The sequence below is a fragment of the Phacochoerus africanus genome, chromosome 10 (assembly GCF_016906955.1).
Source record: "Phacochoerus africanus isolate WHEZ1 chromosome 10, ROS_Pafr_v1, whole genome shotgun sequence".
Classification (NCBI taxonomy): domain Eukaryota; kingdom Metazoa; phylum Chordata; class Mammalia; order Artiodactyla; family Suidae; genus Phacochoerus; species Phacochoerus africanus.
Genome location: NC_062553.1, coordinates 89,624,145 through 89,648,142, shown reverse-complemented (window position 1 = coordinate 89,648,142; position 23,998 = coordinate 89,624,145).

Below are 23,998 nucleotides of genomic sequence, written 5' to 3'. Positions count from 1 at the left end.
AATAAAGATGTGGTGAATAAATATATATATATATTCTATATATAAATATACCACATATAGTATTCCATTTTATGTATATATAAAGATATTTAATGGAAAACTACTCAGCCATAAAAATGTGACATATATACCATATGTACAATGGAATAGTACTCAGCCATAAAAAACATAAAAATTTTGCCATTTGCAACAACAATGGATGGGCCTGGAGGGTATTATGCTAAGTGAAATAAGTCAGACAGAGAAAGACAAAAACCATATGTTATCACTTATATGTGGTACCTAAAAATAAATAAATATAACAAAATAGAAACAGTCTTACAGATATAGAGTGAGGAGAGGGAGGTGTTGAGGGTCAAGATAGAGAAAGGGGATTAAGAGGTACAAACCACTATGTATAAAATAAGTTACAATGATAATATCATACAACACAGGTAATATGATCAATATATGGCATGTAATCTAAATGCAGTTTTGAGCTATCTCAGTCAGCAACACAGATGCAGGAACTCCTCAAGTAAACCACTTAATGGCTCAGTGCTTAATGAATCTGACTAGGAACCATGAGGTTGCAGGTTTGATCCCTGGCCTTGCTCAGTGGGTTAAGGGTTAAGGATCCAGCGTTGCTGTGAGCTGTGGTGTAGGGTTGCAGACATGGCTTGGATCTGGCATTGCTGTGGCTCTGGCATAGGCCAGCGGCTACAGCTCTGATTAGACCCCTAGCCTGGGAACCTCCATATGCAGCGGGAAGCGGCCCTAGAAAAGGCAAAAAGACAAAAAAAAAGAAAAAGATTACTTGACATATTTATTTTAAATGGTTTTAAACTCTTTTCAGATATTCATTTTATAGGCAATAATAACCTATGCATATGTATGCATAGGAATACATACATGCACACACTTTTTCACACACTGATAAAATCAAAGCAGATGAAAAGAAATCTGTCATGAAATCCCATCACCACCCATCACATCCCCATCTGTCAGAAGTTGTGCCCACATAATTCTGATCACCTTTCTGTTGATATGAATGAACTCTGTGTTCTTAATACTCTCCTCTCCTCTAGATTCCATTCTTCCTTGCCTACTTAAAATTATTGCTCCAGTGATTCATGTTTCTTTGTGTTGTTTCAACTTTTCACCTCTCTATTAGTAACTCTCATGAATATTCAAACATAATTATTTCTCTTATAGATTAAGAAAAAACAAACAAACAAACAAAAAAAGAACTTCTCTTGACCTCACTTTCTCCTTTCCCTTTACGGCAACTTGCTATGAAGTGCTACTCATACATTCTCTAATTGCCTTGTTCTCTTCCTTGTTTTCCTTTGAGACCATTCTAATAGTGTCAGTCAGTCATACTTCCACTAAAATTCATCTGTGTGTATGTGAGTAACATTTTTATACATCGTCAGGGACAATCAATGTTGCTAGGTCTAACAGTCTATTTTCTGTCAGCAACCTACTTGATATGAAAGCACTCTTCAAACCAACCTGTTGTTGGTCTCCTCTAAGCACACCACTTAGTTTCTTTGGTTTCCTCTGACATCGTCAGCCCACCTTTTTGGTCTTCTTGGCGGGTTTTCTCTCCTCTTTCCTAATAGTTAATATTGGAATGTTTCTGAACACACTCTCTATCTCTGTTTTGTTTGCTTGTTTTAGTTTTTCTGTATACACTGCCTCCGTGAGGGATCTCATCCAGTACCAAGACTTTAAATGACATTTCTATGCAGACAACTTCAAAATCTATAACTCCAGCACAGAGTCCCCATGCCCCCCACCCCCAGACACATACATTTAAATGTCAGCCTTTCACACTTACATACCTTCACAGTTAACTAATAGGCAAATGAACTTGAACATGTTCAAGACTGAACTCATCTTTACCAGACAACCTGTTCTCACAGTCTTCCCTGTTACACACATGACAACTTCATTTTTCTAACTGATTAAGCCCAAATCCTTGAATTCATCTTGAACACCTCTATTTTTTTTTGTACTCCACATCAAATCTATCAATAAATCCTTTAACAAGAATCCAGTCACTTCTGATCACTTCTACTACTAAAAGCCATCACCACCCCTCACTTGAATTAATGCCATATCCTAAAACAATACCCTAATTAGTCCACAATCTACCCTCATCAAAGTGTTCATAATCCATAATGATCCCTATAGAATATAATTTAGTGCATGTCATGTATCTGCTCAAAACTTACTATCTTCCTTTGTGACTTATAAAAGCCAAATGCTTTTATAATGCTTTAAAACTTACAAAAACTGAGTCCCAGTTACCTTTTTGACCTCATCTCCAAATAATCCCTACTTGCCTGTGTTTCTCCAGTCATGGGGTGGCTGACAAGGCATGTTCCCTGGGAGATGTACATGGTCCACTTGACACATCCTCTTTTTAAATATCTACTTTACAGTCTAAACTCCTTTTTTTTTTATTTTTGGCTTTTTTTGTGTTTGTTTTTTTAGGGCCATACCCGTAGCAGATGGACATTCCCAGGCTAAGGGTAAGGGCTGAATCAGAGCTGTAGCCACCGGCCTAATCTACAGCCACACCAACTCCAGATCTGAGCTACTTCTGCTGCCTACACTGCAGCTTGTGCAACACTGGATTCTTAATCCACTGAAGGGGTCCAGGGATTGAAACTGTGTCCTCATGAATACTAGTTGGGTTCATTACCACTGAGCCTCAACAGGAACTTCCAAGTCTCCTTAATGTATATGCCTCTGATGTTCTAAGGAGATCAGAACTTAAATTTCTTCAAATCTATGCCATAATAAATTTAATGAAACAATAAAATGGTGTTTTGACTGCTTATTTAAATCTTGTGATTTTACAAAATTAGAATTAAAAATAAGAGCCAAAATAACAAATCTTCGTAAAATGTAACCTTTCAAAAATATTGATGAAAATAAAATTTGAATCTTAAAGACTTAGTATGTGGGAGGGGAAGCATATAGATTAATAATGGGCATACTTTGTGTTCCAAAAACACGTTCAATTGTGACAAAATATTGCTGGAAAACTTCTACCACTGTCAGATTAACTACCAGAATTCTAGAGTTTAGAAGACAGAATATCTTTTCTCTTTACTCATAAATCAACCTTGTCTTTATAAAAAATAATGTTAGTAAGTCACTAGCACCAAACAAACAAACAAACAAACAAATCCTGCCAATGGGGAAAGGCAATAGAACTGGTGGACAGATAAATAAAGGCCAATGACCACGAACAAATACAATAAACTTCAAGTCCTGTTATGACTGTGCTTCCTGAGTGCTTATTCTTAACAAAATAAAGTACACATGTAAAAATAATGAGAAACAATCAGTCAAACTGAGGCACAGAGTGTGAATAATTCTTTAGTTGGAAAGAAAAACCACTTGAAAATATTTTTGACTATACAAATTAGTTGAGACTTGAGGCTTGTAGGAAAATAATGGTATAATTTTCTCATAAGTATAGCTAATAAAAGAAGGATTAAGAACTACAAATGGCATGGTGAGCTTAGCAGATCTCCATATAAATTAACTAATTCATGGGTTGAATTTCAGAAGAAAACAGAGCATAATTATTTCTGATTCACTATCCCCATGTTGCTTATTGAAGGTGGTGGTGGCTGGGAGTGCTTGCTTTTTGCAAGCATACGTTAATGGATGTGTAAGAAAAGCTCTAATTTCCTTAAAGATGGAAAATTTCTGACATTACATAATCAAAATCTGGTTTATGAAGAAATAACCTGAGGTACTATGAATAGAATTCTTAACTATTCTTAATAAAATATATTTTGCATATATTATAAAAATCTAGAAATGCAACCGTATAATAAGTTTATAAAATCCTATGTTGTTAAGAATAGAAAAAGCGGTGAGATAGCAAATATTATATTTTAGCCTCTCTCCAGGAGTACTGCTTAATCAAGTAGATAAAAGTTTTAGTCTTCAATAAATAAATGCATGCATACAGTAGAAATAAGTGTTTTAGTATTAATAAAATATGAGACATTTTCACCCTTTTCTCCTCCAGATTTTCCCTTTATCTTTCACTATCTTTTTATTATTTCAATCATCGACACATACTTTTTTTTTTCAGATAACTGTCAAGTATAGGACAACTGATTGCAGAAATAAGAAAATAAATAGCTTATTGCTCCCTGGTGTTGCTTAGCATAAAAATATAATAAAATGTATATTTTTTTGGTCCATCCCTCAGCTTATTTTTCTTAAAGTAGTTAAGAAGAGAATGTGTTATATTTAAGCAAATATGTGGTGGTAAATTTATTCTCAGGGAAAAAAATAAAGGTAGGCAAAATCTAATTATTTTTACAAAGACAAGATCCAAAGTAAAAATTAAACTATAAGGAACTGTTTTTCTAATGAATCCAATTCAAATACTTATTTATTATGGATATAACTTTTTAAACTATATGTAATAAATTTACAAAAGTATTGTTTATAACTCTCAGAGTTTTGGATAAGGTTTTGCCTTTTAGGTTTGGCCTAGTCATAAACAGTGCAAGAGTCTATTGTATGAACATGAACGTCAGATTGCCTGCAGTAATACATAGTTACAATCAAAGAAGTATATGCTCTGAGTTTTTTTCCTATGTTCCAAATTTATAAAAGAGACCAATGAAGTACATAATGTTCAAAGGACCTACCTTTGCATTAATATAGAATACTGAGCAACAATGGAGATCTAAAATCATGGGACATATATGGAAAGTAGATAAGATATTTCTGAACACTCACACCATTTATTTGAACTGGAATTTAACTGAATGAGAATCATCAAGCAATTTACAACCAATGTTTTAGAACTGTTATTAAATATAAGCAGCAAATTATTGAATATCTATTATAGGCAAAGTCTGTCAATGGCTTAGAATCAATTTATGCCCTTGATAATTTATCTCCAAATGATCAGACTTGTGTATAGTCATAAATTTCAAATTGTAAAACAGCTACAATAGCAAACAGATGATTATAAAGAATAAGGAGTTCATTTCAACTGGGGTTCTAGAAAAGTTTAATTCAGAATCACAGCCAATCCAGGTTTCAGCCAAATAATGAAAGATCTTTGAATACCAATCGTGTTAGGATGACAAGGTTTTCTTCTGTGCACAAAGAGGAAACAATAAAAATGTATTTGGGTTTGTGATATGAAAGGGTATCTGCTTTAATTATGTAAATAAAGGGGCACTGTCAAAAATAATCCAGAAAAACAAAGTAGAAAGCCCATAGTTAATTCAGGAGATAATAACGTCAAGATAAGGGTGAAGATGCAGAGAAAAGGGAATCCACTACACTGCTGGTGAAAATGTCAATCTGTCCAGGCACTAATGAAAAAAGTATGGAGGTTCTTCAAAAAATTAAAAATAGAGCTACCATACTAATTTGGCAATCCCATTTCTGGGTATTCATCTGAATAAAATGAAAAAACTAACTGGAAAAGATATACAGAACCCAATGACAATTTCAGCATTATGTACAATAGCCAAGAAATGGAAACAACCTAAGTGTCCATCAGTGGATGAATGGATAAAAACGTTATGGTATATATGAATATAATATTCTATATATATGTATATGTATATATACATGGATTATTATTCAGCCAAAAAAAGAATGAAATCTCTCCATTTTTAAGAATACACATGGAATTTGAGGTCAGTAGTCTAAGTAAGGTAAATCAGAGAGAGAAAGACCATATGATCTCTCTTATATGTGGAATCTTAAAAAAACAAGCCCACAGATACACAACGGATCAGTGGTTGTCAAAGTGGGGTGAAAGCAGTGGGAGAAATTGTTGAACTGTCTTGTTTTTGTTTTAGTTTCAATAAATTGAATTTTAAAAACACAGTTTGATAGCATCAGCTAAAGCATACAATTAAGATTTCACAACTTTTTATTTTTTTTAGTTTCACAAAATGTAAAGAAGGAAAGGACAATTGTTTATACATTTTTTCTAAAAAATATTATTTTCTCTTATTGAATGAATGAGAAGTCAATAAATGACCTACTTTCTTTGACTGAAGAGGGCAATTGGAAATTCCCATGAGTCTAATTATAGTCCTTTATTCTCCTTCTGTATATGCAGTAAATGGTCAATGGGGACCTACTGTACAGCACAGGGAACTCTACTCAATATTCTGTGATAACCTATGAGGGAAAAGAATCTGAAATAGAAGGCATATATGTATACATATAACTGAATCACTTTGTTGTACAGGAGAAATTAGTACAACTTTGTAAAGCAACTATACCTAAATAAAATTTTAACATTATGAAAAAATAGAACACATACTACTGATACTCTCTTTTCATGTGAATGCTGATGACCCCAAAACCGTATATCTGTTTCAAACCTCACCTGTAAATTCCAGACCCAACTATTTGGTAACTTTAATTAAAAGTCCAATGGGCAAAAGTCCAATGGCCAAAATTTTAAAAATCACATTTTTCTGCAATCTTACTTCTTCTCTATTACCTGTATTTCTACTCTTTAAACAGAAATAAAATTCATTATTCTCTGTATTATCTACTAAACCAATCAGAAACTTGAATATCATAGATAGCTCTTCCAACATGGTCACATCTTTAAAAATGATCATTAGTGTTCACATCAGAGAATATTACTGGATAATTCACAAAGAGAAAAACAGTTAAGCATCATCTCCAAATAAGATCCTTAACCAAATATACACAAGAAAAACAACCATGATAATTCTCTAGTTCCTACTTGATAGTCTAATCCAAACAATTTTTCATCTTTTGCTTTATAAACTAAGCTGTATTGAGAAGTACACTGCTGGAATTCCCAGCCATTAGCAGACAGTGAAGCAATTTTTAAGAGCAAGAGATAATAGATGAAAGTTAAGAAGGAAAAATTACAACTATAAATAAGAGGCAAATAACAAATGAAAAGAAATATACCTCAGTTGCCCCATAGATTATCTACTACTTTTGATTCTTGTAGGAACACAACATATATAAATTTGACATATAAAATATGCTAAATATTTAATTTTAGGAACACAGATTTCATTCAAGAAAGTCTGCTATATATACCTCTAAGAATGTGTAAAGAAAATAACCGTTGTCCCTTAATCTTTGTCCTTATTTAAGTGAAACCCAGAAATGTGGTCTAACAGATAAAATATATTATAAAAAGTCATCTTTGTTATTATGGTCTATATACATATAAACTTAAAAATAATATGTGTTAAACCTTAATACATACTTAACATTATTAAGCACTACTCATATTTATTTATTTACTTATTTAATCTTTTTAAGGCCACACTCGTGGCATATGGAGGTTCCCAGGCTAGGGGTTGAATTGGAGCTGCAGCTGCTGGCCTACAACAGCACAGCTCACGGCAACACTGGATCCTTAACCAACAGAGCAAGGTAAAGGATTGAAACTGCGTCCCCATGGATGTTAGTTGCGTTTCTGCTGGGCCACAATAAAAACTCCGCATTACTCATTTTAAAATGAACTGTTCCACATATAAGAAAATGGATCTAATTTCTTAACATTTATAGATAATATATTCTAAATGCATATCATGGTGTAAAATATGAAAAGGACAGATAAAAATTAGTATTAAATATAACATTAGTATTAAAAATAATAATGTACTTATCTGATTATAAGATTCACATTTCACCATTTCTGAAATCAGTGTATATCTTAAAATGATTGTTTACTTTGAATTCAGCACTACGCATTCTTTGCAAGATACTTTTTAAGTGATAGTGCACTTTTCAATTCAGAGGGTCTTAAAAATCTACAAGATGTATCTTATAAATTCACTAAATAAATCTACTTTTAAACAATATATTTCTCAAGTCTTTCTATTATTTTATAAATGTACTTTATTATTTTCTTTCACCAGTTGGAACACCAACTAGCTTAAGAACAATGAATATAATGAATCTTAAGATTCATTGTCTGAAGCATGATAATAATTTCTAACTTTGCCTCAAATAAGTTTATGAGATGTAAACTTCTTATCACTTTCCCACTTTCCATTCATTTTATAACTAATAACACAAAATTCAATAAAATATTCAAATAATTGCACAAATGCTTCTGTACAAAGATAGCTGGCAGGCAGCAATTCTATTTGATGATTCAAAATAATGATTCACCAGCTAGAATACAACAGTCAGAATTTTGTACAAAAATAACAGATTAACAGTGTTAAGGTTTAATCTATGAAAATATTGACTGTATAAAATTTAGCATATGAAATGAATGTCAATACTTAAGATTTTATTCCAATTCAATATTTCAATCTACTGAGTAAAGGTTTCACTGTTAAATGATATATATATATACATTTAAAAAGTAGAAAGCTTCTGGCATTTTGATTGGAATTTTTTTTTACAAGATCCTTTTTTCAGGTGCAGAGTGCTAATATAGTATTGATTTTGATATGCATGCTACTCTGATGTGAGATTATTAGAGGCAAGTGTACATAGAAAATATTTAACAGATGGTACAGCACAGAAACCAACTATGTGCCAGCTAAATATCAACTGATAAAAGATGAGAAATAAATATCTGCCTCATTATTAATTCTGAAACCAATAGGATTGGTGGCATATGCCACGGACTGAATTTTTTTGTTACCTCCAAATTCATACGTAAATATGATGGAATTTGGAGATGGGGCCTTCCGGAGGTATCCTTATGAATGGAAATAGTGCCATTATAAAAAGGAACCCAGGAGTTCCCGTTGTGGCACAGTGGTTAACGAATCCAACTAGGAACCATGAGGTTGCGGGTTCGGTCCCTGCCCTTGCTCAGTGGGTTAAGGATCCGGCGTTGCCGTGAGCTGTGGTGTAGGTTGCAGATGCGGCTCAGATCCCGTGGTGCTGTGGCTCTGGCGTAGGCCGGTGGCTACAGCTCCTATTCGACCCCTAGCCTGGGAACCTCCATATGCCGCAGGAGCGGCCCAAGAAATAGCAACAACAACAACAACAACAAAAGACAAAAAAAACAAACAAACAAAAAAAAGGAACCCAGGGACCTCCTCTGCCTCTTTGACCATGTGAGGTCACAACAAGAGGATGACCATCTATGAATCAAGAAGCAGGCCCTCACCATTTACTGGTGCCTTAATCTTGGATTTTCCAGCCTCTGGAACTGTGAGAAATAATTTTTTCTTATTTATAAGCCATCCATTTGATCATTATTTTTGTTATAGTAGGCCAAATGGACAAAAACATCAGATAACTTCATGTTTTTTTCTTTAAAAATTAATTCATGGAGTTCCTGTCATGGCTCAGTTGTTAACGAACCTGACTAGGAACCATGAGGTTGTGGGTTCGATCCCTGGCCTTGCACAGTGGGTTAAGGATCCGGCATTGCCGTGAGCTGTGGTGTAGGTTGCAAACGTGGCTTGGATCCTGCGTTGCTGTGGCTCTGGTGTAGGCCGGTGGCTACAGCTCCGATTCGACCCCTAGCCTGGGAACCTCCATATACCACAGGAGTGGCCCTAGAAATGGCAAAAAGACCAAAAAAAAAAAAATTTAATTCACTATTACTCTCTGAGCCTGAGTATAATACTTTCTAAGAAAAGTGGTAGTTTAAAGTAGCAGTTTTGCTAAGACTTATTAACACTTTGGATTTCTAACACATAAAATTCCGTTATATGTGAAGACCTATGTAGTTATTATGAAGTGCGCAGTTTGAAAACATGGAGAATGAAGCCATTAATTTTTCCACCTCTGAAGTTATATTTTCTGGCTTTAAATCCCCTCAGTTACACACTGTTTAGTATGTGATCTTGGTTAAATCTCTACATTTAAGAAATCTCAGTGTTCTCATCTACGAAACAAAAAGTCATCTCTACCTCACAGGGTTATTTTTAAGAACAAGAGATAATAAAAAGCTTAAAGAGCCTATCATCAAAATTCCCAGAAATTGTTAGCTATTACAAATTATTAACCTCTTACAAACAGAAGAGTATCTAGACACTGAAATATAGGATCTGGATATATGAGACATTATCAGAAGACTGAGTCGGAATCTTGGTCTTGCCACTTAGCAATATAAGGTTGAACAATTATTTTACCTCCCAGTATTGGTTACCTTTTCTCTAAAATAGGTTAAAAAAAAAAAAAGTTTACTTGTCTTCTCTGACTCTACCAGAGCAGATTCTATAATAAATTCCCCAACTGGAATCAATCTCTGGTCCATGGTCTGCTTTAGCCTTTTTCCTTTTGTCAGGCAGTTTTTCATCTTTCCCAACTGCAGTTAAGTAGGTCAATGTTTGCCAAGTAGTCCCTCAACAGGCTGAAGTGAGAAGGAAGCATTAGCCTCACCACTCTGAAATTCACAACACTGCAATCCCTCTGTGCAAAGAAGTTTTCTCCCTAATCCAATCACCCCTCTTTTATATCTCTTTGAGCTGGCTAGAGGTTCTAAGACCATCAGGACATGTGTTGATGAAAGAATTTCCTCTAAGAGAAACACGATATAGTATCACACCAAGTCTGCTGAAGTGAGGAAACCATCGCAAGAAGTAATTTTTTCAGGTGAAGTAAAGAATTCAAAGAGTAGAAAGCCCAGTATAGATTTCCAGAGTGGATGGCAGGAAACATATGTATTTTTATTCATAAATCAAGTCTGTGTGAAAAAAGGCACCCTTAGATTATCAGTTGAAAGCTTGGTTTTCTTTCAAATTCTGGAAGATGGGAATTGATATCTTCTTTCCTGGTTCTACAAGAAGAATATTTTATAGTACTGCAATGAGCTATTACGATTTTAGGAAGATCTTACCAAACCTGTCTTGGTATTCTAAATTTATTTTATTCTTTATTGGATGTTTTACAATAGAATATATACAGGACACTATCAGGAAAACAGTAAATAGTTTCCTAGGAAAAACCTGTGTTTTGTGAATGTATAAGAATGGGAATAAATATCACAGATTTCTATCTTGTACCTGCATTAAAAAGTGGGATTTCTGAAAGAGAATAATGAACATGTGGACACAGCAAAAGTCTGACCAACTAGGATTTCCGTTTCTCATACAAATTAGGAGAGGACTGGAAAAAAAAAAATACCCACTCCCAAGTCAAATCAAGAATGGAAGGTAGGGTAGGGGTGTGCATGAAACTATTGAAATTAACTGAAATTTAATGCCTCTCCAAGATTGGGTAATTACAGTAATGACAGTGTCCTTAAGATGAGTCCAAGCAGATCTTTTCCTAACACATCTGCTCATTTACACATCAAATAATGACCAGTCTACACATCCTTATCTGTGATAAAATCGCATTAGAAGAATTAGAGGAGACTAGGGCTATGAGGTTTCCTATTTGAGTTAGAACCTAGGTGCAATATTATGTAATAGGAAAGTTTTACAAAATTGAATATAATAAAAATGAAATAGCTTTTCCACAAAAAGGTATTTTCCACCCCAGTCCTTTATACAAATGGTTATAAATCCAAGAGAGACCAGAAATCTGTTAAAGGTGAGTTCAGTAACACAGAAAACCACTCGGCTGATCCTGTGTCAACATGTATACTTATGCTGGTGACAATAACCATGTTCTGCTTGTACAGGACCCAGAGCACACAGAAGGCAAAACACACTTTTAATTTTCTAGCGCTGGTCATAGTTTCCTTGAAGAAGATCTCAGCTCTCCTCTGTGACTAGATTTTATGCCCCAAGTGCCAAGCCATCTTTTTGCCTCACTGCTATTTTTAACCACTTAATCCAAACCTCATTTCCAGATCAAAAGGAAGATTGAAAATAGCACAGGAGTTCCCATTGTGGCTCAGGGGTAATGAACCCAACTAGAATCCATGAGGATGCGGTTTCAATCCCTGGCCTCAATCAGCGAGTTAAGGATCTGGTGTTGCCATGAGCTGTTGTGTAGGTAGCAGACAGGGCTTGGATCTGGCGTTTCCATGGCTGTGGCATAGGCTGGCAACTGCAGCTCCAATATGACCCCTGGCTTGAGAATCTCCATATGCCAAGGGTGGGGCCCTAAAAACGAAAATGAAGAAAAGAAAAGAAAAAGCGAAATAGCACAGATCAGTGAAGATTGAATATTAGGGATCAATTGTGCAGAAGGGACGACTCCTAGGAACTTTCTCTTAATATAATCTCAGAGTTCCGTTAAAAGTCCTTTTGCAATTTGGAATTAGACAATATAGAAGCAATGAGAGTAGTATTCATCCAGTGAGGGACTTCAGGAATTTTTCACTTTTGCCTTCTCTTGATGTTGGCAAAACATGAATGAAGCGTTAAAGAAAGTAAGAGTGGAAATACCCAGCAGACAAGTAGCATCAAGCATGTGTTTTCTCTACTTGTTTGTTTGTCCTTTTATTTTATTTGTTCTTGTTTCTAAAATAAAAGGTAACATTTTCATCATTGCTTATTAGAAACACAAGGTAAAGGCAGAAAGAAATACCCATGAATTAACACAAAGAGGGCTAAAACAATAATTAAGGTAAAATCATTCAGGACGAGGCAACAGAAGATACAGTAAAATAGAGCAAAGCAATTATAGAACTTCAGGACCCAAACCTGAAATTTGACTTCCAGGTGATGTGTAACTAGAGAGTAATATTAATTGATATTAAGAAAACAGAGTAGACATGAGTACTACATTATATAATTAGCTATCTGAAGCTATGTCTTAGCCCTTTTATAAAATTGTGTCATTTAACCAAAGTGTTATGCATAATTTTTATTCAAGGAATTCTTTTTCATAACAGCCTTGACTAGAGCAAACAAATAAAATCATGATATAGAAATTCCTAAGACTTTTAAGGACTTTCTGTCATGCAAGACAGGCATTAGTGTCACTGGCTAACATAAGTAGCTCAGCCTTAGCAACTAATGCCCTCAGTCACAATTTAAACTCATTCTTTGCTTTAAAAATATTTCTGCTGAATTATTATTGTTCTTAGAGGCAAAATAGCATATAGTGTGAAAAAAAATTGCATTCCTTTCAGAGTTTCAGACTTACCCTTGGCTTTGATCTTAAATGATCAAACCTTTGAAGAGGACATGTGCAAATATTTTAAACTTATATCTGCTTTCTTAAGATAGAAGAAGTTAATGAATAATATTTTATATGATTATTTCACAGTTTTTAAAATTAATTAAATAGCCAAGCAATTCTTCTCCATACTACTGTTAACAAGAGGATATTACACTAATGAGTTCATTTTGATTATTAAATTTTATAAAAATTTTAGATCTCAGAAGCTAAGATTTTTTATCTCCTATATTACTTGATTTATTTATTCATATTATCTTGGTTCTTTCAAGGTAAAAGTGAAAGATGAAAGAGGCCAAGTTACTCTGGTTAACAGATATGAAGTATCCTAGGATTACACTGCCAAAGGAGAAAAAAATCGAAAATGTCTTAGTAGGTCTCATGAAGAATTCAAACATCTTTCAGTGGCAAGAGTCACTTTACTGTTATTGTGACAAATCACATATACCTTGGTTGTTTTCTTACTAAAGATTACCATCATATACTCTAAATATAAACCTCCTCCATGAGCTCTATTGTGACCCTTAATCATTTCCAACATAAAGCATATCTGTTGGACATTATTCTCAGACCTTGTAGATGGTTAATTTATAGATAGTTGTTTTTGCTTCATGCCCTGATTTCCTCTCTGATAATATGCAAACCTGAGGGGTGGCATTCATATAATGAAAGACATAGTGGCCTATTTATAGGGAATTGTCAATAGCCAATTTGCTGTCACATGTGCTTTATATTTACGCTGTAGTAAATTGTCTTCTATCATTATAGTCTTCCAGTTATAAACAGTCACTGAGAGAATACTCTGCTGATGTGTGATGGATACACAGAATACAAAAACAAACAGAAATTTTGCCCTCAAAGAATTCACAAGGATAAAGAAAGACACATAGGGAAAAGATTACAAATACAGTAGGGAGAGAGAAAATGTTAATAGAGATATGTACAAGGTAAAAATTTGCAACTGACTTAGGGAAATTGAATGGATGAGGAGAGGCAGTACAGGAAAGAATCACAACAGTGATAATATTTAGAGAAATCAAGGTGGGGATGTGGGTGGGAGTCTGTGGTTGGTGTGAAAACAATTACATTAGAAATTAGTTCAAGGAAAATCAAAAGGCCTCTATGGCTCACAAGTAAGATACAGATGAAGAAGTTGTGGAAGATGAAATCTAAACGAGGTGTTGATAAGCCTTGTGTGCAATATTAAAGGACTGCTTTTTTGGCCATGCCTGAGCACACAGAGGTTCCTGGGCCAGGGATTGAATCCACGTCACAGCAGCAACCCTTACCACAGCAGTATCAATACTGATCCTTAACCTACTGAGCCACCAGGGAACTTCCATAAAATGAGAAGATCTCAGAATTCCTTTCGTGGCTCAATGGTTAACTAGGATCCATGAGGATGTAGGTTCAATCTCTGGCCTCGCTCAGTGGGTTAAGGATCCAGCATTACCATGAGCTGTAGTGTACGTCACAAACATAGGTTGGATCCTGTGTTACTGTGGCTGTGGTGTAGGCTGGCAGCTGTAGTTTGGATTTAACCCCTAGCCTGGGAACTTCCCTTTGCTGTGAGTGTGGCCCTAAAAAGAAAAAAAAAAAAAAAAAGCTAATCTCAACTTAGTTTTTTTTGTTGTTATTGACTGCACCCATAGTCTATAGAAATTACAGGGCCAGGGAAAAAACCCAAGCCACAGCAGTGACAATGCCCAAGGCTTTAACCACTAAGCCACCTTGATTACTCCTTGATTTTTATCTATAGGAATGGAGGATTATCACGATTTTAAACAGAGTTTTCACAAATACATTGTTTGTTTTCACTTTAATAACCATCTTACTCATAACTACACACTTCCTACTCTCATTAATTCCTTCTCCAAACACAGGGACATTCTATAGCTGAAGCCTTTATTCCAATGATGTGCTTTGTCTGAAATTCCCACGCTACTCCTTTCTTCCAATCTGAGTCTTATATTTATTCAAATTTAACTCAATGACATAACTCATACTCTTAGATTTCTATTTTTTCATGCCCCCTTGATATTTTTAATAATGCATTCATAGGTAAGTGAGAACAATGTTAATATTTGTGCCTCATAACACTGGATGATAATTATCACTATATGCCATGTGCTTATATTTAATTTTTATGTGTCTAAACTTTATAAATCAGAATCTATGGTGGAATAACCACAGCATGTTTTATTTTATTTTTTGGAAGGAGGTGCTGTTTTACTTTTTAATAAAAGAATCACTACTGATTCTGTTAAAAAATATCAGACTGAGGAGTCATTATGTAAATATTTCCCTCTATATAAATTCACATATCAAAAGCAAAAATCTTTTTAAAAATACTTTATAGTCTAATTTTAAAGTTTTATGTCTTATCAGACTCCTCAGTAAATAGATCATAAACTGCCAAGAATGGAGATCAATTTTACTTTTTTATATATCTTTAGTCCCTTCTGAGTATTAGATATATCTTAATTTGTCTTAATGTATAGTTATTTTACTTTTTCATTCTGAATAAATACTTTCCTGTACTCATGCATCACATATTTTCAGGCAGTATTAACTTTAATGCTGAAAGATACCTTTGCTTGAGTTTATGCATGGGAGAATTATGACTAAGAATAACAGTATCCTGAATTCTATTGTATAGGCTGAGCATAGTGACTTCCTCCAAAGCATACAGTATGGAAAAGGGGAAAAATAGGTAATTTTACAGTGAATAATCCTCACAAACATTACCTCAGACAGATGTTTAAGCCAACATCAACAGTCATAAATGATGTTAAGAGCATGTACCCTTGATATGAAATGGTTCTTTACTACTGTGGTCAGTCTCTTAACAATCTATGACCTAGACTTACAAGAAAACCATTAGACAAATCTCAGCAGTGGAGCATCCTATAAAATACCTAACCAGTACTCTTTGAACTCTCAAGGTCATCAAAACCAAAAAATGTCTCAGAAACTGCTACAGTCAAGAGGAGCCTAAGAACACATGACAAAGAAATGTAATGTAGTATCTGAGATGGGATCCTGAAACAAAAATAGGATATTAAAAGTTTTTTAAATCTGAATAATGTATGGACTTCGATTAATAAAAATGTATCAATATTTCTTCATTAATTTAAGAAATAAACTATACACATGCAATAGGATAAAAATAGGGATAACTAGGGGTTCCTGTTGTGGTGCAGCAGAAACAAATCTGACCAGTATCCGTGAGGATGCAGGTCTGATCCCTGGCCTCGCTCAGTGGGTTGGGGATCCGCCATTGCTGTGAACTGTGGTGTAGGTCACAGAGGTGACTCGAATCCCACGTTGCTGTGGTTGTGGTGTAGGCCAGCAGCTAGAGCTTCGTTTGCACCCCTTGCCTGGGAACCTCCATATGCTTCAGGTGTGGCCCTAAAAAAGCAAAAAAAAAAAAAAATAGGGGGAACTAGGTGTAAAGTATATGACAACGCTCTTTTCAATTCTTCTGCAAATCTAAAACTGTTGTAGGAATTCCCTGGTGGCCAAGCCATTGTCACTGCTATGGCTCCGGTACTGCTTTGGCTAGGGTTTAATTCCTGGCCCAGCAACTTCTATACACTGCAGTCATGGCCAAAACTAAATAAATAAAATTTTTAAAAGAAATAAATAAAACTGTTCTAAAAGTAAAATTGATTTTTCATATTATAATATGAAAAAAACAAGTCACAGAAAAAGATATCTGCAATGCATATAATTAACACTGAACAAGCATCCGAAGCGTTAAACAGGGAAAAAAGGAAGAAAGGGAAAGGTAGTAGGGGGAGCTGGCAGAAGGGGTACCCATCAACCAAGAAAGAAGTAAAAAAAATTTAAAAATAAATTTGAAAAAAGACAAAAAATTAGAAAAATTTAGACAAAGCAAATTGTCTGCTCTCATGCATCCCAGTAGGATGTAACTAGAAAAAGCATTTTAGAAAGCAATTTGGCCATATCAAGAAATATTTAATGTGATCTTACTCTATAATTATCTCTTACTTTTGCATAAAGAGCTATATACATAATGTTTACATCAACATGATGTGTAATACTTGGAAATAACCCAAATGTCTTAAAATAGTAGAAAATCAAAACTACAGTATATTCATAAAATGGAGTATTATACCACAATCTAAGTGAATAAACTAGAGCTATATACATTAATGAGAATAAATTAAAATAATTCAAACAGAATTTATTTATTCATAAATAATACAAAAAAGGAAAGTAGCTTAACAATATAATCAGATTATCTATGAAAGTTCAAAAATATGGAATATGATAATATCTGAATTGTAATATACATACAAATTCACTATAATTGGGGGTGAATTCATGATTAATAGTACCTGTGAAGAGTGAGGAAGAGAAACAGAATAGAACTTAAGCAGTGTAAATATAGGAATTTATTTCAATCTATTTTATTAACAAAAATTCTGAAGTAAATTTGACAAAATCCTCATAAAGTAAGAAAAATTAGTAGTTAGTAGGTGATTTTGTGCTTTTCTGTTCATTATGTTTTGTATGTATTCATATATGTTCATATTATGAATGTTGATAATAAATAAGTTTTGTGTAACACAAATTTTCTTATTAGTCAATACATTTTTCTTTTAAAGTATATTTAAAAAATCACAATAGTATATAACTTGATTAAATTTTTTAAGTTTCTATTTCATGTCTCAGCTAAAAATAAAATTTATAAAATGGTAATTAATGATAATAATAATTAAACTCTCCTTGCTAATTTGTTTGCCTACTCTATTGAAAATAAGGATGAAGAGATGTCTCCAGGAATATATGAATATAAGAAGGAAAATTAGCTTTGCTGCAATATCTACCATTATTGAATCACAAAGTTTGAGCTGAATTGGCAGATGAAGCTGCAAGAAAGTGAGGTCAGAAGTATTCAAAGATGTATTGAAATCTTTTAATTTAAAGCAAGGAGCTTATTAAAATTCAGGAATTTGAGTCTGAACACCAGAAATTCTGATCTGTATTTTACCAAATTGCTTGAGACAAATGCTACTTACAAAGTTAGTACCACCCATTACAAATACTTATTGGGTACTTTGCACTTAAGAATTCTATGCAATTTCTGACATCGGATTCATTTAGTGGCAAACCTAGTATCCAAGTTAGCTCAAAGCATGGTAAAAAAAAATGTCTCTGGTATTACATTTTCTGAAATTATAATTAGTACCTTTGAGCATTTTTTTATTATTATTATTTTAATTATTTCCCCAATACAATTTTTTTTCTACTGTACACCACAGCAACACAGTTACACATACATGTACACATTCTATTTTCCCACATTATCATGCTCCATCATAAGTGACTAGACATAGTTCCCAGTGCTACACAGCAGGATCTCATTGCTAATCCATTTTAAAAACTACTAAATCTGACATTTTAACAAATTTTAATATTGTTAACCTTTTCATCCTAAAAAAAAATTACTGCTATTTATGATGAGACATTCAAATGGATCTTCAAAACAAGTTTTAAATAAAAGGAGGGTAAGTAATAAAGAAGGTAACAAGTTGTAATTTTGACTAGTTAAAATTTAGGTGAGATTTTATTCATTGTATTTAAGAAGTGAAGAATTTTTATATAGATACAAGTTCTATCTTGCAGTGAGAAAACAAGTCTCACAAAAGATAATTATTAAATTTACCTGTACACAAGAAACTAGGTATTTTTCAATAGAGTTGTATAATAACCTAAATCTATACCTCATATGCCAAAAAGCATTAGAGTATAGCTTGAATATTGATTAACATTTTTTGGCTTATACGAAGGAACTGTGGATACCTGACGAAATAAATAAATAAGTAAATAAAAATAAAAATAAAAAAACCTGTTGGCTTATTTCCCCCGAGATAATGTCTTTTGAACACATTTCAGAAATATGCATATAAAGTAAGGAAAGTAATAAATGAAAAAACTAAAAATTAGTTCCATTAGTATTCTAAAATCTCTCTGAATGTAAGATTAGTGTAAAGATATAATAAATATGGCAAGCTTAAACTTCTGTTTTAACTTGATTATATCCTTTGAAGTAGTTCAATCAGGGCAAGGAGAGTTTAATTAAGGTGTTTTCATTTTCTCCACAGACCTATTTAATTTTAATTAGGCAGTAATGTGCTCAAGATCAAGACTTGGACCATAATGAAAAGTAAATTTGAAATTATCTTGAAAGACACTTTTAACATATGAAATATATGGTATAATAAGTACATGAAAATTTTTCTGAAGTTGTCACTTAGAAAATCATTTCCAATTTGCACGTGTGAACTATGGCTATTTTCCTAGCTTGGCTATGACCCTGTGAACAACCATGAAATAATATATCTAAAAAAAGACTTGTTTTGGTGATATAGTAAAACTGATATCATATTATTTAAGGACGCTTCATATTATACACTTGTGAGGATTATGTTTCATTTTTTCCTTCCAAGAAAACATTAAAGAAGACAAAAGTAAGCTAATGGGCCAATTCAACATTAACTTTAATCTGTGAAGTATGTAAAAAGTAAAATATACATGAGTTCCTATCGTGGCTCAGCAGAAACGAATCTGACTAGAATCCATGAGGATGCAAGTTCCATCCCTGGCCTTGCTCAGTGGGTTAAGGATCCAGCGTTGCTCTGAGCTATGGTGTAGGTCACAGATGCAGCTCAAATCTGGTGTTGCTGTGGTGTAGGCTGGCAGCTACAGCTCCAATTCAACTCTTTGCCTGGGAACTTCCATATGCTGCATGTGAAGCCCTAAAAAAGACAAAAAAAAAGGAAAATAAAATAAATGAATGAAAATTCATTATGTTTTCTGACTTCTCTAGGTCAGCGCTTTCATGATGAGATGTATTCTGACAGCTAGATGAATAAGTGAATTTTCTCTCCTACTGAATCAATATAAATATAATACATAATGTGAAATCTAAGTGCTAATTTCTGGATTTTAGGTGGGCTCAATGGGTGAACATATGATGCTTAATAAAACAGTTAACTTAGTTAATCTCCATGATTTTACATGAGATATCCTCAAACAGGAATAACTAAGCAAACACCTTATTACTACTGTTGAAAAAGTAAGAAAGTATGCTATACTGTCAGGTTTCACTAAGAAAAATAACCACCTACATAAAAAGAAAGCAATATAGAACATACTGGAAACATACAGTACATACTGAAAGATGAAGGATGTCCACAATTATCTTTATGAATAGCAAGTAAATTTGGATAATAGTAAGAGTCACTTTTGTGATTTCATGCTATATGTATACTTGTTACTGTTACAGCAGTGACTCAGAATCTACGGATCATGACACCTGGGAAAAGTGTTCACTCATTGCTGTATTTAACACACATTATGAACACTTAATACAATCATGTTGATAAAGTGTTGACATTGGGCCCTTCAACACTTTTGTAGGAAACATAAAAATGGTTTTCAGGAGTTCCCGTCGTGGCGCAGTGGTTAACGAATCCGACTAGGAACCATGAGGTTGCGGGTTTGGTCCCTGCCCTTGCTCAGTGGGTTAACGATCCGGCGTTGCTGTGAGCTGTGGTGTAGGTTGCAGACACGGCTCGGATCCCGCGTTGCTGTGGCTCTGGCGTAGGCCGGTGGCTGCAGCTCCGATGAGACCCCTAGCCTGGGAACCTCCATATGCCGCAGGAGCGGCCCAAGAAATAGCAACAACAACAACAACAACAACAAAAGACAAAAAAAAATGGTTTTCAATAACACTGCCTGGGGGAGGTGCAAAGTCCAGTCATGGAGAAAAGAATTCCTATAGAAACTGAAAGAAGACCTGCAGAAACTGATCTGAAGCTGAGACCTGATGCATAGTGGAAATGGCCAAGCAAAGACAAAGCTGTGAGTGCATGTGTGTGTGTGTGTATGTGAGAGAGAGGTGACTTGAGTTTCAAGTTTAAAAAAGTGAGCTATTTTCATTATTGCTGAGGCATAGTATTATACAGGCATAGCATTATATATTATAAGAGCCCAGGAGTCCATACGTATGATGTGTATCAGTTATTCACCAAACAGTTTCTCTCTGGATTACCTATATTTTTCTAATAAATGTAATAAAATTCAAGTTCACTTAAGCTTTATTGCTGAAATCACATTTTCTTTATCATTTTTTCCAAATGGACAGAGAAAGGTCAATGGTTAAGAAGAGAAACCCATATTTTGAAGTTAAGAGTCATTCTCTACTCTGAAAATGTGCAGAATCTCTAATTAATCACATCATTCTCTAATTTGGTAAATTTAGAAATACAGTGAAGTATCAGTAGCCATTTCCTAGGTTGTATAAAAACCTCAACAATATTGAACACAATGGTAAAACAATTTTCACACAAATTTGTACAATTTCCAGGTGGTTAAATAGTCCAAATATGTAAGACATATTAATTACTCCATGATGTCAGCATAGTTCACAGTATACTATGAAATTCATTTTTATTTTTGCAATTATGGAGAGAAATATATTTATAAAATTAATTGCAGGATATACAGGTTAAAAATGACAATGTAAATAAAGCATGGTAGTAGAGAGAATGTCTAGAAAAGTGGAGGCCAGGATCTGTTTAGCAAAATTAGAATAACTATCCCTGGTGACTACAGAAGGTAAAGGAAAAATATTTTTCAGATGACTACATGTTTTTCAACCTGAGAAACTTGGACCATCAAAGTGGGCCTATTTTTAAGAAAGACCCTTGCCTGTATTCCAAACAAACAAAAAAAAAACCAAAAAAGAAAAAAAAATTCAAATATACCAATTTCATGATTATGAGGAAAGCTTCAGGAAGTATTTCCATGACAAAGCCATCTGTAGCATGATCACTGGGAGGTGAATTTCAGCATTTGGAAGGCAGCTATGCTAACCACTACATCACCAGTGCAATTTCAGCATTTGGGAGATACAGTTACAAGACAATGAAGAAAGAATGGAAGTAAAAATTGACTACTTTCATGAACTTCTGTGACAGCCTCATTCCCTCATATTTTATTGTCATTTTTTTCTTTTTCAGTGGACATCTTGGCCTATGATTTACCATGCTACTGGCTCTGCCAACTCTTTCTATTGGTTATTTGCTACCTTTTTCAGGACAGAATCAAAATGAGCAAGTTTCAATCAATGGCTTTGGTGAGAATAGAGCTTCTCAGGGTTTTATTGACACATAGTCATCTAAGCAATTTTTAGCCACACTGGGGGAAAAGAGGCACTAGATATCCTGAAAAGCTCCTTCTTACACTGACTGTAATGGAGAAAGCATGGTATTCTTTTGCCTTATAAGGAATTTTGGGTAAGCAGTTGTCAAAAGTGAAAAGTTAAGAATTGAGAGTCTTGGTAGTGTGTTGAAAGACACTTCCTTTTTGGAGCAAGAACAAATATGAAAATCACATAACCTCTCCTCTAACACATCCACTTGTAGAAGACTGGAGACCTTACTCATTACCTGATGTGCTAAAGTCCAGGGTTATATAACATGTAATTGTGACTGGCATATGGAAATGTCTGTTGACCTTATTTGTGCAAGATAATAAATAACCCTATTTAATCATGTCATCTTGACATATCTGGAGTCTCAGCTTTGCTCAGCAACCAGCACATCTCTGTGTTTTTTGATGCCAATAATAAGCAAAATCATCCCAGATGGAACTGAAGAAGCAGAACTAATTATCTGAGAAGTATATTCCTCCCTGTGGTATGATTTTAATCTCTACCTTCTTTGCAAAGTTAGATTTATTTCAGGAAATAAAATGGATGTGGATTGTGCTATGATTTTCAGGTTTCAAGTTTGAAGAACATGGTAGTACTTGCATAACCAAAGATAAACAATTAAGTTCTTTATATTCGATATTACAAATAAACAATTTTAATATTAGTCATGACCCCAATATCCTGTTAATCACCATGTCAGTTATTGCAACAAGAATCAAGGGTCACTTCTCCATTAGAAAGGTAGTAGTTTTTAAACAGGAGCTGGATAAAAAAAAAAGGCATTCATTGTAATAAGCCATGCAAGTAAAGGGATGGTAGTACCATGCTAGTTAATTTTGAACACAATTTCAGAGTGTAAATATTGATAATTGGAAATTTTTTGTGTCATATTTTAATAACTATAAAAATAAATACCACTCAATTTGGTTATACCAATAAATATACTCATAAAATTTGTTACTGCTGTCATCTCACAGAAAAATAGAAAAAAACCTTTTTAACATTTGAGAGTTTGAATATTTTTCAAATTGTCTTAGGCTTTTGAGTTCATTATAGAGATTTTATTTTTCCATTAATCAATAGCAGAGCTACATCTCTCTGTCTAAACTGCGTCCACAGCAGTTTGCAGCACTGATGTCATAAGAATCACTGCAATTAAGAGGGTGGAGCAACAGTGACATTAATCTATTTTTTCTTCCCAGTATTTCCATTCATTTGAAGAAATAAAAACCAAACAGATTAGAGTTAAAAGGTGGTCATGCAGTCTCTGAAGATCTCAGTGTTAACAGGCAAAGAGAGTGGCATCTATTAACTATATTCTGTATAAGTCTAAACATACAGGGGTGGTGTTGTCAACAGGGCTAAAGAGAGCCAGATATTGCAATGCTATAACATCAAGTTAGCCGAGTACTGACAAGTCCAACACACAAAGTTAAAGTTATATTCAGTTTTGTTCTCTTGTCATCATTCCATATACTACTTTGCATTTTTATAGGTCTTTCTAGAATATTTGACACTTTCACACCATCATTAAGCAACACTATTAGACTTTTGTGATTTTAGTACACCAACTTCATTTAATTTCTAAAACAATACTTTTAAAAGCATCTTCTCTGCCTTAATTTTGCTTCTCTGTTTAAGATTTTAAGAGAATGTATTAAGTGACATAAATAATAACAGGTGATTATAAATTAGCGTACATGC